This window comes from Cyprinus carpio, chromosome A1, assembly GCF_018340385.1.
Source record: "Cyprinus carpio isolate SPL01 chromosome A1, ASM1834038v1, whole genome shotgun sequence".
NCBI classification, from domain to species: domain Eukaryota; kingdom Metazoa; phylum Chordata; class Actinopteri; order Cypriniformes; family Cyprinidae; genus Cyprinus; species Cyprinus carpio.
The window spans coordinates 34,223,296-34,241,909 of record NC_056572.1 but is presented as its reverse complement, the minus strand read 5'-3'; the positions used below and the strand labels follow the sequence as shown (position 1 = coordinate 34,241,909).

The 18,614-nt window shown below is 35.5% G+C and overlaps 1 pseudogene; it reads left to right on the top strand.

The window, feature by feature from the left end:
* Window positions 1–17,418, top strand: part of LOC109046836 — a 20,538-nt pseudogene extending 3,120 nt beyond the window's left edge.
* The last annotated feature ends 1,196 nt before the right edge of the window (window positions 17,419–18,614 follow it).

Sequence of the window (18,614 nt, the reverse complement as noted above, 5' to 3'; positions counted from 1 at the left end):
AGCAGTACAATTATATTATAATATAATGGAAAAGGGTCTGGCTGCAGACTTGCACTTGCACTCTCAGACACAAAAAAAAAAATAATTATATGTATATAAAAAAGTGCAAAAACAATTAGAAGGCTAATGTATAAGGTAAATAAATTAATAAATAATAAAAAAAAAATTAATAAACGCTTTTCAAATTCATCAAATTCTGTCACACTGCGGACGACCAAAGGCCTGCTAATGAGCTGCATAATGAGCCCATTCAGTCAGCTGTTGTCACTGAGAGGGGTGAGTTCAAGACAGAATGTTGAGGACCAAAATAAATGTATATCATTTTTAGTTTTGTAGTTTATTTAGCATATTTAATTATCCCACAACATAATTTTAATATTCAAAACTTGTGAGTGCATGTTAAACCAGTTCAGTAGGACAATCAAAAGTGACTGTCAAAATGAATTTTTGCATCATTACTCCAGTCCACCCAATCTCAGAAATCCATTTTCACAATCACTTATTTTTCTACTAAAAAACATTTATCTGTGCTTATTATCAGAGTGTTATTATACTATTCTTATGATATTTTATTAATGTTGAAAAGAGCTGAGAATATATTTTTTTTTTTTTAGTTTTTTTAGGGGGGATAACTTGAAAGAAGACAATGATTGTTAAATTTGTTACAGTTACATTGTATTGTTAATTTAGATATGTACATCAAGCTTTTGATATGGTAGAGTAGCGTATATTGTTATTCGAAACTCATAATATTTACTGATAACATTAGTCGCATTATAGTTGGAAAAAGTCTTTGGAAATCTAACTAGTAAAATAGTTAAAGTTATGTGAAAACTAGTACACAGTATATAAATAAATAAAAGAGGACTTACTCATGTTTATGATCTTGCTGAATAAGTGCCTTCATTCTTTTTTGAGGAACTCCAAATCTCAATAACCTGCAAGTGGTGCATGTTCTGCTTTAGAACAATCCGCTGCGTTTCCGGTTTAGCGCGGGATGAAATATCAAAAGCGCGTCAGGTGGTCGCATTAGGAAGCTTAAAACACAATCGGGTTGTTTTTGATTACTATCAAGAATGTCAGTTTCCAGCAAATAAAGAAATGTAGCTTCTTATAGATATCATTTGTTACGTGTGGAAGGGTCTTCACAAACCAGTGTGTGGCAACTTGAAATCCTCGGCATTAGTTGGATACCTTAGCAGCAAGGTAGAAAACAAACTCTGAATTAGTTTTGATTTTGTCTAATCATCTTCATAGATTGTGAATGGATCTTAGTTCACGTGGTATTAGCAGAGGGGGTAATAATTATTATACTTACAGGATGTATTCGTACTGTATGCAACAAAAAGGACGCAGTTATATACTATCAGCTCTGAGAGCTTCACCTTCGATGCAGATGCGGTCATCGTTTTGTCTCACTGTACATACAGTATGTCTGTCAACAACAATAAACTAATTACTAAAGTTGCAAGATATAACGCAAAGGAAAAAATTACGATCGTATTTGTAACAAGCTATCTTAATATACATATTTGTGTGTATAATAAAGTATAGATAAAGTTAGATGGATGAATAATATACCTCACGTCTCATCGCCGACACCTTCTCTTGTCTAAATGAAATTAGTACATGTATATTTACCGCTGATTGGCCAACACAGTAAAACACCTTTCACCAATAAGAAACCTTTTGGCACGCCCCTACCTTTCGGCACGCCCATTGCTCCAGGCTGCAGTTACCCCTGTACTCGAATGAGCTGGTCTCGACTACAACACTGTCTTTATGAATTAAATAATTTTTGAAAATTTGATTATTTCATATCATCAGAATATAAGAAAGGAAATGAAAAGGATGTATCAGTATTGTTTTAATTTATATAGCATGAAAAGACAATTATTGTTAAGTATAATTATCTGCAACAGGCTAATGTGTCTGCTGTGTGCCATTCAATTTTTTCCCCCATTTAAAAACTTTAATTTTCTTTATTACATTGCAAAGCATAGACTTTTCCTCCCCTTTATTTCAGGAAAATATGCTGCTCCTCATTATTTTAAAGTGAAGAAATCGAGAAACTTTTATTTCTATCAGCCAGTGATGATTCTGAAAGGATTCTGAAATCTGTTGCTATAGTAACGAAGCAATGTCATGCACATTGTGCTCTTATTTTAGTGCAGTTGTTAAGATTGTGGTTATTTCAGCAAAGAGTTTCATACATTTTAACAGTTAAACTTTAATATATCTTTCAGTGATGTGCACACATTTTAGACACTTTTAATGTTTTTACTCAGTCCATGTAATAAATGCACATCCTTGAATAAGCCACATTTTAAGCGTTTTCCTCCCATAGAAAACAATTGGCCTAAAAGGAAAACGCTTAACGTGGCGAAATGAATTAAAACGTGTTTTAAAAAGACCAAACCAAAACTCAGTAAACATTTTTAATAAAGCATTTCTATTTACAGACAGCAGGTTATGGGAGGGAAAATGCTTAATGCATAATTAACATGTTGTGTTCGTATTCCTGGGCTCATATCGCTTTTCTGTGAATAGAATGCTTTATTAAAAGTTTGTTTAATGAGTTTGGGTCTTTTTAAAACACAGTTTTAAGGCATAAAGCCACGTACTTTCACTTAAGTGTTTTAGAATGTCCCAATGATTCATTTGTGAATTCACCTGTCCAGAAGATTAAACTTGCAGCAGCTAACATCTTGTGATTCAAAAAATCAGACATAGTGAGTCAAGTTAAGAATAAACATCTGTGAATTGTAATGAAGGCTTTGTAAAACTGCACAGTATTTTTAGCTTTTTAAACAACATACTCCATTCTACACCAACTACACACATTTCCTATCATGTACACTGTAAAAAATTGCGCTGTAAAATAACGGTAATCTACTGGCAGCTGTGGTTGCCAGCATTGTACTGTTAGTTTACAGCTCTCTACAGTTAATTTACAGCTCTTCATTTTTACAGTATGTTACCGTTATTATAAATGTGGTAACTCGTTTCATTTGCGAAACCGATTGCTTCAAACCATTCAAGTTAAAAACAACAACAACAAAAACTACTGTTTAGATGGTGTTAGTCCAGTGAACTTATTTCATTTGAATCCACTAAAAAAGAAATACTTCTTAATGTAAAACTGCAAACATTGAAAGTGCAATCAAAACAAAGCACAAATTTTTACTCAAATCTTTGGTAGAACGTCATTAACTAGCAATAGTACACACTTATGTACTAAAATGCTTAGTAAGAGATTGTCACTGAATCAGCAACTCCACATTTACTGTCTTATATAAAGCAGCAGAAGATTAGTGTTTGTGGCTCATCATGATGAAGCTGAAGCAAAACCCCAGACTCTACTCTCCAGCACAATGGGAACCACAAAACTACATTAAAACTACCAGATTCTCTTGTGCAAAACACACATTAATACAGATGAGTTCAGTATTTACTCTCATCATCAGTGTATGACTTTGCATAACAACATTTTTTCTATAACAACATCTACTAATATTTTAGTTAATTACTTGTTTTGCTTGGTAACTGACTGTTACGTTTTACAGTATATTGCTGTTTTTCCCTTGAATTAACGGTAATCTACCTGGCAGCTCTGGTTGCCAGCATGTTACTGTTTTTCTACAGTTCATTGCCGTAAATTAATTACGGTTTTATTGCTGTTAAATTACGTTTCATGCTGTTGTTTCGTCATTTTTATATCTTTAAAACTCTTTAAAACCCCACAACAAAATCCTTAGTTTTGAATGAACACTTATAATGTGTGCACACTACAGAGTGTTAGAGTAACACTGAATCAGTTGAAGTTAATGAGACAATTCTGTGATTAATTAAGTGATAATTGAGCATTAGTGATGAACACCCTGCTATTAAACAAACGGAATCAGTGAATGAAAGAGAAACACAAGAAATACAATTTTCAAACACAGCCTTAGATGAAATCAACTGAAATGAAAGACATTAAATCTCTCAAGATCTGATTAACAACTGCTAAAACAGCTTCACCAGCCTCAATTATTACCAGAGTGACTTCTATTCCTGTGAAACATCTACAGGAAGATCTTACTGAGAGTTACAAAGGTTTAGATGTTCTTCTTCTTTTTTTGTTCACTACCATGATTGAGATCAGTGTTCACTTTAGTTGGGCTCTTGAACCTTAACTTTTGCTGCTGTAGCAATGTGTTTCTGGAACATGTTTGTTATGGCACAAAAAAAAAAAACCTGCCATTGTTGTTTCATAGCATTGTTCTCTTGCTTCAGATTCACTGATTTTATCTGGTGTCTCTTCTCATACTGATTTGAAAACAATTAAAAGGTTTATTGTAATTTATACTGACACGTCAATAATCAGCGTATTAATCTCAACAATGGTGACAATCTAAAAAATATATAAACAGATCAGTTCTGAACATCACAAAACATGCTACTAAAGCCAAACACAAAAGCAAAAATAAAAACATAGTAAGAATCCAAGGAAACAAGTGGACAATTGAGCAGTATAATTTATTCATGCTGCAATGCATGCTGGGAGTAATGGGGGGGTACCCAGCATGCATTGCATAATGAAGCTTTTGATTGTCACCATTGTTTGAGATTCATATGCTGATTCTGATGTCTCTCTGAGTGTTAATGAGATGGTAGTTCAAAAATAATTTAAACATGAAATGTTTTAAATTCTTAATTTTATATATTAAACCACTGCTCAAGCTCATCACAAAAATATATTTAACACTCAAGCAATTCAATCATATAATTCATCATAACTTTAAACACATATTACAGATTATGGCTATTTCAAAAACCCCAACATCACTTGACCATCCACAAACATTTTGCTATAACAATTGTATCTTAACAAAACAGTTATAGCAATTAAACAAATACTAATGTTCAAAAGTCAAGGGTCAGGAGCACAACTAAAGCAAACACTCATCTCCACAATGGTAACGTCAAACGAAACAATAAAAACAGCATCATTTAAACTGTTGTTTAGTCTCAATAAGATCTTCTATAGATGTCTGACAGAAATAAAGTCAGTCTGGTTAGTAATGAGTGAAGCTGGTAAACCCTGTTTGTTGATTGTTTAAAATCTTTAAATCAGTTGATTTCATCTAAAGCTGTGGCTGAAGTCAGTTGTAGTTCATGTGTTTGTCTTGTTTCTCTTTTCTTCAGTGATTTTGCTCATTAACAGCAGCTGTTCATCATTGTCTGAATTCACTCATTAGTTTTTTTCATTCTCTCTGTCAGGTGGAATATATTAGTAAACTCATGTAGGGAATAGTGAATGAGGGTGTAGGGTGTGATTTGAAACACAGCCTCTGAGTGTCGACTTTGAACACTGTTTATTCACCATATATAGCAGCAGGCTACTTTCTCGAAAATGACAAATATTACCCAGAATGCACTGTTTTAATGGAAAACAGAATGTTACTGTCAAAATTTGGCCGTTTTTTTACAGCGATTTTTAACAGTGTAGCTACACAGTAAAACCCCCAGTGTTAAATTAACACTCACAGTGTTTATATAATCTACACTCAGAGTGTTAAAAAAGTAACAATGAAGCAGTGTTAAAGTTAATGAGATAATTAGTTTAGTAATTGAGTGATGACTGAGCATTATTGAAGAACACCTGCTGTGGTAAGCAGACGAGCAGTAATACAAGAACTACAACTGACTTCAGCCACAGCCATAGATGAAATCAACACAAGATAGAAGAAGACATTAAATCTCTCAAGATCTCGGCAGAGGATGATTAAACAACTCCACAAACAGCATCACCAGCTTCACGCATTGTTAACAAGATTGACTTTAGATGTTGATTTTTTAGTTTTGTTTGAAGTTACCATTATCGAGGTCAGTGTTTGCTTTAGTTGGGCTCTTGACCCTTGACTTTGAAGCATTAGATTATTTGGTCTGCCATAACTGTGTGCTTGTTTGAACGTGTTTCTTATGGAAGTTGGGTGTTGCTGTTTATGTTTCAATAAGAAAAATCATCAGCATTTATTAGCATTCCCTAGTTTTGTCCATAGCATAATTATTGACTGGTTTAAGGTTTTTTTTTTTTTTTTTTTTTTTTTTTTTTATATTAAGTGATCACATGAAATACAAAGCTTGATCAAACAGTTTGATTAATCTGAAAGACTTTAAAAAAAATAAATCCAAGAAGTTTTAAAAAACATCATCATAAAAAAAACAATAAACAATCAGTGTATGAAGCTCAACAATGGTGACAATAAACATATTTGATTGGTGCTCTCAGAATGCACTGCAACATGGAGCTTTATGTTGATTATCACCATCATTGCCATTTTATGCTGAAAATATATTTTTGAAACATAAACAACTCCTAATCAATCTTTTTTTTCACGCCATAATAAACATGTGCAAACAAGCACACAGTTATTGCAACCAAAGATATTCGAGTGTTCTAAAGTCAAGTGTCAAGAGCTCAACTTAAGCAAACACTGACCTCGATAATGGTAACTTAATTGATAACAAAACTAAAACAACATCTAAAAGCAATCATGTTAGTGATGCGTGAAGCTGGTGGTGCTGTTTGTGGATTTGTTTAATCATCCTCTGCTGAGATCTTGAGAGATTTAATGTCTTCTATCTTGTGCTGTTTTCATCTAAGGCTGTGGCTGAAGTCAGTTGTAGTTCTTGTATTTCTGCTCTGTTCTTGTTTCTCTTTCTGTCAGTGATTCAGTTTGTTAACAGCAGATGTTCTTCAATAATGCTCAATCATCACTCAATTACTAAACTAATTATCTCTTTAACTTTAGCACTGCTTTAGTGTTACTTTTTTAACACTCTGTGTGTGGATTATATAAACACTGTGAGTGTTAATTTAACACTGGGGGTTTTACTGTGAATGTCTATGAAAGACGATCAAACCAATCAGAGAAGGTATGGGGCGGAGCGACATGCAGCCCCGCCCCAGGTGTAGCCCCACCTCGATCTGCAGGCTGCAGCTGGGTGTACTTGGAATGATCCACTTATATGCCGTTATTTTTTAGTCAAAAGTTATGAGCGTGTAAGACATGCTCACGAGCACATTATGTTATTTCACACGCGCAAAAATGAACCTTCAGCTGGCATGATAAAAGTCTACTCGCGCACAAATTCAACAACCGAGAGGTGTACATGTAGCTGCGAGCGAGCCGCCTGCATACTCTCATAGGTTAACTCTGCTTGTTCAGTGGATCCTGCTCGCGCGCAGCGGGCTTCTGCTCGCGGCGTGCTGTTTTTTGCTTGCCGCAGTGGATTTCTGCTCGCTCTCAGCTGATTTCTGCTCCCTCGAGTCTACATGACTTTTGACAATTTGGGGGCGGAAACCAAGGAGGGCACTGACCCTCTTATGAAGCACGGAGTTGGGTTAAGTTACCACCGAAGAAGAGTGGGAATGAATTAGAACGAGTTTTCTAATATACCTAAAATGTCTCTGCATGTATAAAATTCTGCGCAGATCATAGTTAATAAATCAATTAATAAATCAGTAGATAAATCAATTACCATCGATGTATATATTTGCGAACGATGAAGCCTACGTTTTGTTAAGTAGGTGTCGCCGCCATTCCGTCCACTGTGTGTTTTGCGTGAATTATATTTGAGACTAATCTGCTTCCGTAACTGTGCAGTGTTAATTGAATGACTGAACTCCGTCAGATACTTTGACTCTGTGCTTCCTGTAATGAGAACTGTCAATCAAGGTTCAAGGATGTCCCTGTGTGAAAGTGACCAATCATAAGAGGGTCAGTGCTCTCCTTGGTTTCCGCCCCCAAATTGTCAAAAGTCATGTAGACTCAAGCGAGCAGAAGTTCACTGCGCAAGCAGGATTCCACTGTACAAGCAGAGTTAACCTATGTATGCCAGGCGCTCACTCGCAGCTACATGTACACCTCTCGGTTGTTGAATTTGTGCGCGAGTACTTTTATCATGCCAGCTAACATTTGACTATTGCGCGTGTGAAATAACATAATGTGCTCGTGAGCATGTCTTACACGCTCATAACTTTTGACTAAAAAATAACGCCATACACTTATTCCACCTTATCAGCATTTGAGAGAGAGAAAGCAAAACAAACAGAGCAAATGCACACATTCTGTGATGACACAAAATAAAAAAAAACACTTCCACTTATATGTCCTGGGACGTAACACTTTAATAACAATAAAAAAGATAAATATTGTAAATAAATTACTATAGCATGTGCTTGTTTGCATTTATTCAGAGGGTCAAGTCTTCATGGTTGGACCTCAGGTCACCTTAGAGAACATCCCTCGACTCGACACGACAAATTCTTCTGTGGACATTGATCTCATTGGGATCGCCAAGAACAACAATGAAAGTATGTCTAAATATTTCAGCGTGATTAAAAAAAATCAAAAAAAAAAAAATCACACCACCGCTAAACCACATTTAATAACTACTTTTATGATTTTTAAAACATAATATCTCTTTCTCTTTCTCTCACAAACAGAATCAGCTGCTGTGGCTTTCATGAGCTACAACACGATGGAGAATTTACTGAAGCCAGACTTCTTCAACACATCCAATGACACGATTAAAACCATGATGTCCACTGTGATCTCAGCTACTCTTCCCAAAACCACCAACACTAAACTAACCAAAGTCAACTTCACCCTCAAACACATCAGAGTGAGAGACTGAAATGTGTTTTTGTTTAATCAGAGCACTGATGAACATCTGAAAACATCTAATATTCAGTGTTCTGATACTTTCTTCTTGTTTTTGCAGGAGTTTGATCCCAGCGGTTCTCTGTCCTGTGTGTACTGGAATATCAGCGAGTGGATTGTAGGTGGTTGTTCTGTTTTAAAGACCAACAGCAGCTACACTGTGTGTTCCTGTGATCATCTGTCCACATTCGCTCTCATCATGGGGGATCCAGCCACCCACCAGAGGTACAGAACATTTCTAGTGAACACTGAAGAACAGCACAGATTTGGCACTCATGTTCTCTCACATGTTTTCTCAGAGCGACTCACTGATGGAGCTGTTGAATTTGGTGTGTGTGATCGTGGGGATGGTGTTCTTCAGTTTGGCCCTGTTGACCTTTGCCCTTTGTCAGTGGAGTCCTGGAGTGAATAATGTGGCTAGAATCAACATCTGCATCAGTCTTCTGTTGGCCCACCTTCTGTTTCTGCTGACACAGCGGTTCCTGAGCCTCATACGGCCTCTGCAGGTAAGAATAATGAAGGAGCCCTACAGCTCAACACAGCATCACTGAGAATCATCATAACTGTCTCTCATGGTCTCCAGGTGTTGTGTGCCGTGATCTCAGGACTTCTGCACTTCCTCTTTCTCTCCGGCTTTGTGTGGATGTTCATTGAAGCTGTGCTGCTCTTCATCTGTGTGAAGAACCTATCACAGATCAGCTCCAAAAAGAGGGAGGTGCTTAGCAGTGGATTCCTGTGTGTGATTGGATATCTGGTTGCTCTGGTTGTGGTCTGTGTGTCTGTCGGTCTGGTTCCTGAAGGCTACCACAAAAAAGTGAGTTGCTTTTTTAAAACTGGATTTGATTAGATGATATAAAGACAGGTAGGTGTGATCAACTTCATTGATCAACTTCAGCTGCAGCTGGATGTAACTGATCAGCGAGACTTGCCACTTGTACACTGTAAAACCCAGAGGTGGGACATTCAAGTCACAAGCAAGTCTTCAAGTCATATCCCAAGTCCTCAAAGGGTTAAAGTTAATGAGATAATTAAGTGACTAATTAAGTGATGATTGTGCATTAGTGATGAACACCTGCTGTTAACAATCAACATCACTGAAGAAAAAAAAAAAAAATACAGCTGACTTTAAGCACAGCCTTGCATTAAATCAAATCAAATGGAAAAAAAAAAAAAAAAATTTTCCACCATAATTGTGGTCAGTATTTGCTTCAGTTTGGGCACTTAAGCCTTTTAACAGTTTTGATAAGTTTGCTTCTAAGCAAAATAAAATACTGTTTCATAGCAAACATTTGTGCAATGCTGAAACAAATCTTGAGCTAGCAGGTGACTTATGCTTTTGATAACTGTTTGATCTTGATTTAAATGTATGTCTTATTCTTTAAGAAAAGAGTGATATCTCATTATGCAAATGCCATCACAATACTTCAATATTAAGAAAAAAAAAACGTGTTTAAGATTAGGCATTTAGCCATGAACAATTTATCATATGATCCTCAACAGTGGTGACAAATAAATATTCATACTGCAGTGCTTTATTGGAGTTTTTCATGTATTGCAACATGAAGCATTTTGTTGATTGTCACCATTGTAGAGATTCATATGCTGGTTCTTGATATCTGTGTGTCTAAATGCACTGGAGTCCAAATTTTTGTATGTGATACACAGATTTAAAATTCACACTCTGTAAATATTAGAGCAGAACTTTCTATGTGTGTTGTAATTTCACTGGGACAATTATTCTTAACCTAAACTTCTGAAAAAAAGCATTATTTTGAATATAATCACACCAGCTCATTGTGACTATACATTTATTGTATATCACTGAACTCTCTTCTCCACAACACCACATACAGAGCTACAGAGAGAGATCTAGCACGAGTCAAGAGCCCAACTAAATCAAACACTGATCTCCATGATGGTGGCATCATTTTAACCAATAAAACATTAACATCTGATCCTCTGTAATTCTCAATAATAGCAGGTGATCATCACTAATGCACAATCATCATTTAATTAGTCACTTAATTATCTCATTAACTTTAACTCTTTGAGAACCTGGGATATGACTTGAAGACTTGCTTTTGACTTGAAAGTCCCACCTCTGGTAAAACCCGACGAGTAACTTAACTCAAACCATTTGAGTAAACAGATTGCCTTGATTTAAACCATGTAAGTTTTAAAACTTTGCAATTAAGTAATTAAGTGATTAACTAAGTGCTGATTGAGCATTAGTGATGAACACATGATGTTAACAAACAGAATCACTGAAGAAAAGAGAAACACAAGAACTACTACAACTGACTTCAGACACAGCCTTAGAAAAAATAAACAAATAAAATACATTAAATCTCTCAAGATCTGATTAAACAACCCCACAAACAGCATCACCAGCTCCACTTATTAATAACCAGACTGACTTTATTTCTGTCAGACGTCTACAGAAGATCTTATTGAGAATTAACTAAGGTTTAGATGTTGATTTATTGTTTCATTTGAAGTAACCATGTTAGAGATTAGTGTTTGCTTTAGTTGGGCTCTTGACCCTTGATTTCTGTCTTAGTTTTTTTCTGGCTGTTGTAACAATATGTTTTTTAAACATATTTGTTGTAACACAAAAGCCCAGAAGAAACATTATCAGGTGTTATATGTATATATACATACATTTAGAAGCTGCTTTTATTCAAAGCAACCCAAACTGCCTTCACTTAACCTGTACCTAGGTGTTTGTTGTTATACTATACATTGATGATAATCATCAATTATTTAGCTGTTTGGAGTTCAATCTCTGATAAAACATGTGTCATGTAATAAGTTGCGTTGTTTGTAGTGTTTTAAGATTCAGTGGTTCTGTGATAATCAGTTAATATAAACGATTTTCCAAACAGTTTGGTTTTCTATTATGTCAATTAGTCACACACAGACATCAATAATCAGCATATGAACCTCAACAATGGTGACCATAAAAAAAGTACCCAGCATGCAAGGCAGCATGTTTTTTTTTTTTTCTTCTTTTTTTGTCACCATTGTTGAGATTCATATTCTGATTATTGATGTCTGTGTGTGACTAACTGCTGCCATAAAAGAAAGATGTATGTGCACAAAATATTTGGAAAATCTTATTAACTGATTATTACAGAACCACTGGCTCTTTGCATAGTTCTTATTGTAATCATCAAAATAATTATACAACACCTTTTTATTCAGATTTGGGACTCTGAACAATTCCGTATTTTGATGATCGTCATCACCAATATGCTAGTGATGGGATTTATGGCTCTTTGAGGGGATCAAAGAGCCGTTCAAAAGAACGGCTCTTTTTAAATATTTAGTCAGTTTTAAGAAGCCAGCTTGGGGGCATCTCAGTTTATCCTGGAAATAATCACTGGGAGGAATGATGAGGTGAGATTTGTAGTCAAATAATTAAAAATCAGATATCACACACCAATATCTGAGTTAGAATTATTCTGAAATATTGATTATTACCTCATTTGTCGTGTGTGGACTATATTCCATAGGGTTGCACAAATCCCTCTGCTTAGACAGTGACATCACTATTTTGGATTTACCTTTAGTACAAAGTGTGTGTGCGTGTGTGTCTCTGTGTGTGTGTGTGTGTGTGTGTGTGTGTGTGTGTGTAAAGCTACGTTGACTGTTATTCATACAATACCTACTTACAAATAAACATCAAAAACAAAGCCGGCTGCAATGAATTTCTGTGCAAAATAGCTTTTACTACAAACACTTCCACACAAGAACATTGTTATCACACAAGAACATTTTGATAGAAAACTAAAAATATTTAAAGTAGATAAAATTTGAATAAATAAAATGGAAATGTCTACATACTACATACTATTACTACTGTAAACTTTGCAAATAGGACATCAGCCCCTTCAAGTCAATGAACAATAACAAAGTGGGCTGCAGTGAATGTCTGTGCAAAACAGCTTTTAGTGAAAAATTTCTATACAAGAACAGTATCACAAAAGAACATTTTTAATGTGTGCACAACTAATAACTAATATCATCACGCTATAAAGGGTTGGCCTGCGCTGGGTGCGTCCCTCCCCCTATAACTGTTCTGTCTCGCGGAGGAGCTCATTTGTGTGCATCTGTGTGAAACACGCATAGGAAAAAAGAACAACAGAAAGAACGGCTCCCCTCCAGCCGCGACTCGGCTCCCATCGTTCATGTTTATGAACCGTTCAAAAGAATCGGTTCGTTCGCGAACGTCACAACTCTACAATATGCAGTGTAACAACCAATACATGATAATACTTTCTCTGGCATTTTCAGTTACAACAAACATGTTTCAAAAACATATGGCTACAACAACCAGAGAAAAAAATAAACTAAACCAGAAATCAAGGGTCAAGAGCCCAACTAAAGCAAACACTGATCTCTAACATGGTTACTTCAAATGAAACAATAAATCAACATCTAAACCTTAGTTAATTCTCAGTAAGATCTTCTGTAGACGTCTGACAGAAATAAAGTCAGTCTGGTTATTAATAAGTGGAGCTGGTGATGCTGTTTGTGGGGTTGTTTAATCAGATCTTGAGAGATTTAATGTATTTTATTTCAGTTGATTTTATCTAAGGCTGTGCCTGAAGTCAGTTGTAGTTCTTGTGTTTCTCTTTTCTTCAGTGATTCTGTTTGTTAACAGCAGGTGTTCATCACTAATGCTCAATGATCATTTAGTTAATCACTTAATTACTTAATTGCAATGTATATCTTCTTTCAGTGAACTCAACTGAATTAAGTTCAGAGTACTCATAACTGTTAGTTTTAAAACTTAAATGGTTTAAGGCAATCGGTTTCCTCAAACGGTTTGATTAACCTAACTTGTCAGGTTTTTAAGGATATCTGTTTACTCAAACGGTTTGAGTTAAGTTACTTGTCGGGTTTTACAGTGTAGTCAGAGGAACTGTAAACAGAGACGTGAAGTCGGACACATTCTGCTTCCCGTAGTGATGCTCATGTTGTGTTTGTGTTCTTTGTCACAGATGAAGTAGATTAGATGCTATATTTGTCAGTTTCACAGATATTGTAGACATTTTTTACATAGCAAAATAAATGTTTTTTTTTTCAGTACTTTAATAATTCACATCTCAAGTCACACAAAATTTCTAACTGGCATGCATTAATTAATTGCTTCATGTCAGACACAGATCGGTCTGTGCAGTGCCACATGAAGTCAAACACACTTTTTAGTTTATGACTGACAGCTTGGATATTTTGGAACAACACTGCTCTCTGATAAATACATTTTATACAGTTTCAAATCACCCAGAAGATTACAATACATTTGCAGTTTATTACACTTTTTTTCCCAGTAGTAACCACCACCAGTCAGCACCTGAAATAGTATTTTGGATCAATTCATTCAGTTATTATATTGTGTTTTCTTCTTAACAGTTGCTGGATTAAAATGGATAAAGGTTTTATCTGGAGTTTTCTGGGTCCTGTTTGTGTCATACTAGCCGTAAGTTCTAGTTACAGACATTTTTCACTTGGGCTGTTGAAACCAAAATACTAAAGTGACCTTAGATTTAAGTTTCTTCTTTTTCTGCAGTTAAACATAATTATCTTCATAAGAATTGTCATCACTCTGTACTCAACTCTCAAAAATCTCAACGCTGAAGTTTCACAGATGAAACAAACCAAGTAACATGCATTGTTTGTAGTTCTTCCACTCTTAACAAAACAATGTAGTCAATAAACACATTAACTCTCTTTCTCTGTTTCTCTGCAGGATTATGGCGTTTAAAACACTGGCTCAGTTTGTGGTTCTTGGTTGCTCCTGGATTCTGGGTTTCTTCACTAATGGCAGTAAGGTGCTGGAGATCCTCTTCCTGGTCTTGAACTCCCAGCAGGGAACCTTCATCTTCCTGATCTACTGTATCCTCAATAATGAGGTCAGACATTTACTTAATTTTCATCTGAAATCTAGATATTAAATAATATCCCGGTTGTTTTTTATGGAGGTCTTGTTCTTATTTTGGCACTTCCCTCCCGAGCTCAACAGCGCCTCTCGTTATTCCAATGTAAATCAGTGGTGAAAAATGGAAATGCAGCGCTCTTTGTTTTCCTCTCCTGAATTTTCCCACAACTCGTAACATTCTTAATCAGTATCAAAACACAATAAAAGTGCATTCTAAGATAGCATTCTATGTATGTTGAGCCTGCCAGTCAACATTAGAGCGCAACCCTCAGGCTGGTCAGTATATTAATTGTGGTCAGTATTTGCTTCAGTTGGGCACTTGAGCCTTTTAACAGTTTAGATAAATTTGCTTCTAAGCAAATGCATTACTGATTCATGGCAAACATTTGTGCAATGCTGAAACAAATCTTGAACTAGCAGATAACTTATGCTTTTGATGACTGTTTGAACTTGATTTCAATTTATTTTTTGATTCTTAAAAAAAAGTGATATCTCATTATGCAAATGCCACCATAATACTTCAATATTAAGAGAAAAAAAAACCTTGTTTAGAATTAGACATTTAGCCATGAACATTTATCATATGATCCTCAACAGTAGTGACAAATAATTATTCATACTTCAGTGCATTATGGGAGTTTTTCATGTATTGCAACATGAAGCATTTTGTTGTTTGTCACCATTGTAGAGATTCATATGCTGGTTCTTGATATCTGTGTGTCTAAAAGCAGTGGAGTTCAAATATCTGTATGTGCTACATAGACTTAAAATTTGCTCTCTGTAAATATTAGAGCAGTACTTTTTATGCATGTTATAATTTCACTGGGATGTATGTTCTTAACCTAAATGTATGAAAGAAAAAAACATTATTTTCAATATAATCACACCAGCTCATTGTGACTATACATTTATTGTATATCACTGAACTCTCTTCTCTACAACACCACATACAGAGAACAACCTAGCAGGAGTCTAGAGCACAACTAAATCAAACACTGATCTCCATGATGGTGGCATCATTTTAACCAATTAAACATTAACGTCTGATCCTCTGTAATTCTCAATAACAGCAGGTGATCATCACTAATGCACAATCATCATTTAATTAGTCACTTAATTATCTCATTAACTTTAACTCTTTGAGGACCTGGGATATGACTTGAAGACTTGCTTTTGACTTGAAAGTCCCACCTCTGCTGTATCGTAAAACACTTTTGCTGCTATTGAGGTGGGATACAGGTGAGGTTAGGGACAGGTTACAGATGTAATTACATGCAGGTATTTGTTAATTTAAAAACATATGAGCACAATAAGTGCATTGTATCAAATGATTCATTTAAATGTAAGTATATTAAGGCCACCTAATATAAAGCAGGACCAAAACCATTTCAGTGTCTCCAGACACAGTATATGAAAGGAAAGTAAAAAATTTTGCTTCTGAAAGTGCAAATCTAGTCTCTAAAGCCTCTTTTCTCTCCTGGTTTATTATAAACAAACTCATTCTGGTTCATGAGTTCAGAGGTTAAACTTATCTCATGAAGTCACTCAGCTCCTCTCGTCTCGTTCTCCTTCAGGTCAGGCAGCAGTACAGGAACTTCTTCAGATGTCTTTGCTGTGGACGCAAAAAACACTGAGGACTACAGCATCAGGTTCAGGAAATGAGCAAAGTACCATTGTCATACAGTAAAATACCACTACAACAGAATCAATGCCTTTACATGTTACATGACAGTCTCTGCTTTTATTTGTAAATGAGCAATTTTACAAGTCTTATTTTATAGCCATCATTCATTTTGATGTAAATATATTAACTTCCTTTAACTGTCGATTTCTTTTTTCTTGTTGGATATTTTAGACCCATGTGTGATTTATTGTACTTCAGACCCCTCAAGTGATCTATGTTTCCTTTAATTGCTTCTATTATTTGCAAAAATATTTAGTGTGAAAATGGCAGACGATTTGTAATTACTGTGTTATTGATATTAATCTTCTGCTGGGGCTCTTTCCACGGGGCGAGCAGCTGGCTGAGCTTCTTCCTGAGCTCAGCCTTATATAGCAGTCGGCACCTCACCTTCAGGAGTTTCCGCTAGCGTCAAAACACTGACACAACGGGAGAGACCGTTCAATAGGGAACATAATTTGTCACACTCCAGACAAGAAGCGCAGCACCACACTGCAGCCAGTTCAAGACAGCAGTCTAAAGTTGCGTTGAGTTTGAGGTACAGTGTTTGAAACAGAGCAAACAGAAAGAGAAAGTGTGATCTATGGCTATTATAAAGCATACAGACAGGCAAACGTGCTAAAAGATACACAATTCACAATCTTCCAGCCTAGGATTAAGTCATTATGTAGGCCTACACATTAACAATAATTTGGGACAAATATAATGTGATTTTATGGAAAATTATCTGTTTCTGTCTGTGGTGCTGCAGGATTTTGAACAGCATCCTGATTCGCTGTGGACAGGCTTTATCTTTAACTTAATGTTATTAAACTGAATGTGTGAAGCAAACTGTTAGTTTGTCCACAAAATAAAATGACACATAAAAGAGTGTGCCGTTTATCATTCACACAGGACCGGGACAACCTATAGGCAGAGCAGGCAATTGCTTAGGGCCTCTGAGTTTGAGCAGGGGTCTCCATAACGGTAACATCCCCTATACGCTAGTCCACCAGTCAAGACAGGCAGAAAAATTCTAGGGTTGTCGTCATCTATTTAAGAGAGATTACAATGTATTCTAAATATAAAGTTGTTCTGTCACTTTCTGTCTTTTTGTATTAAAATGTGAATGATGATTGATTACATGCTTCTTGTTATGTCAATGTGAACTTTTTTTTTTTACATTCCAAAAAAAAAACAAAAACAGAAAAAACCCTCCATATCCATCTTATTTTTCAAGACAGATGTAAGCCGCTTTCTGTGAATGTGTGAGACTTCCTGTTCATTAGCCACTGTAGGGAAATAGCGAGAAGAATAACAAAGTGCAGTATATGGTAAAACTGTATGCAGTACAAACCACTGTATTCATAAATAAGATAATGTATTCAAATAATATGGTGAGACACACAAGTTTGCAATATCATGCAGCAAAACAAGCTGTTTTGTACAGCTGAAAATAGCTGGAAGAGGATGAGACCGGAAGCATCGCAACATAAAATTTACAAATGGAAAAAATAAGGTGGATAATAGACTGATTTTAATTTGAGAAGAATTATAGTTTGAAATATGAAAAAATTTAAACAACCCATCTTCTGCAATATATCTGTAAGAAGGGAATGTTCTGATTATCAATGCCTGGTTGTGTCAAACTAAGAAAAAACCTAATGCTCAATTAAAAACAGCTGCCAATGTGGGTTAAAACTGACAAACACACTGTAAAACCTGACAAGTCACAGTAACTCAAACCGTTTGAGTAAACAGATTGCCTTTACTTAAACCATGTAAGTTTTAAAACTTTGCAATTATGTAATCAAGTGATTAATTAAGTGCTGATTGAGCTTTAGTGATGAACAGCTGCTGTTAACCAAACAGCATCACCAGCTCCACTTATTAGTAACCAGACTGACTTATTTCTGTCAGACGTCTACAAAGTTCTTATTGAGAATTAACTAAGGTTTAGATGTTGATTTATTGTTTCATTTGACCATGTAAGACATGGGTTAGCTTTAGATCATGTTTGCTTTAGTTTGTTTGCTCTTGACCCTTGACCCTTGATTTCGTCTTAGATTATTTTTTTTTTTGGACGTTGTAACCCTGTGTTGTTTTTGAAACATGTTTGTTATAAATCTCAAAAAACCCAGAGAAAATATGATCAGGTATTGGTTGTTTATACAGCATATTGGTGATGATAATCATCAATTATGTAGCTGTTCAGGTTCAAAATCTAACTAAATAGGTGTTCTATAGTTAGTTCAGTTGATTACAATAAAAAGCCTTCAAAAAGTCAGTGGTTCTT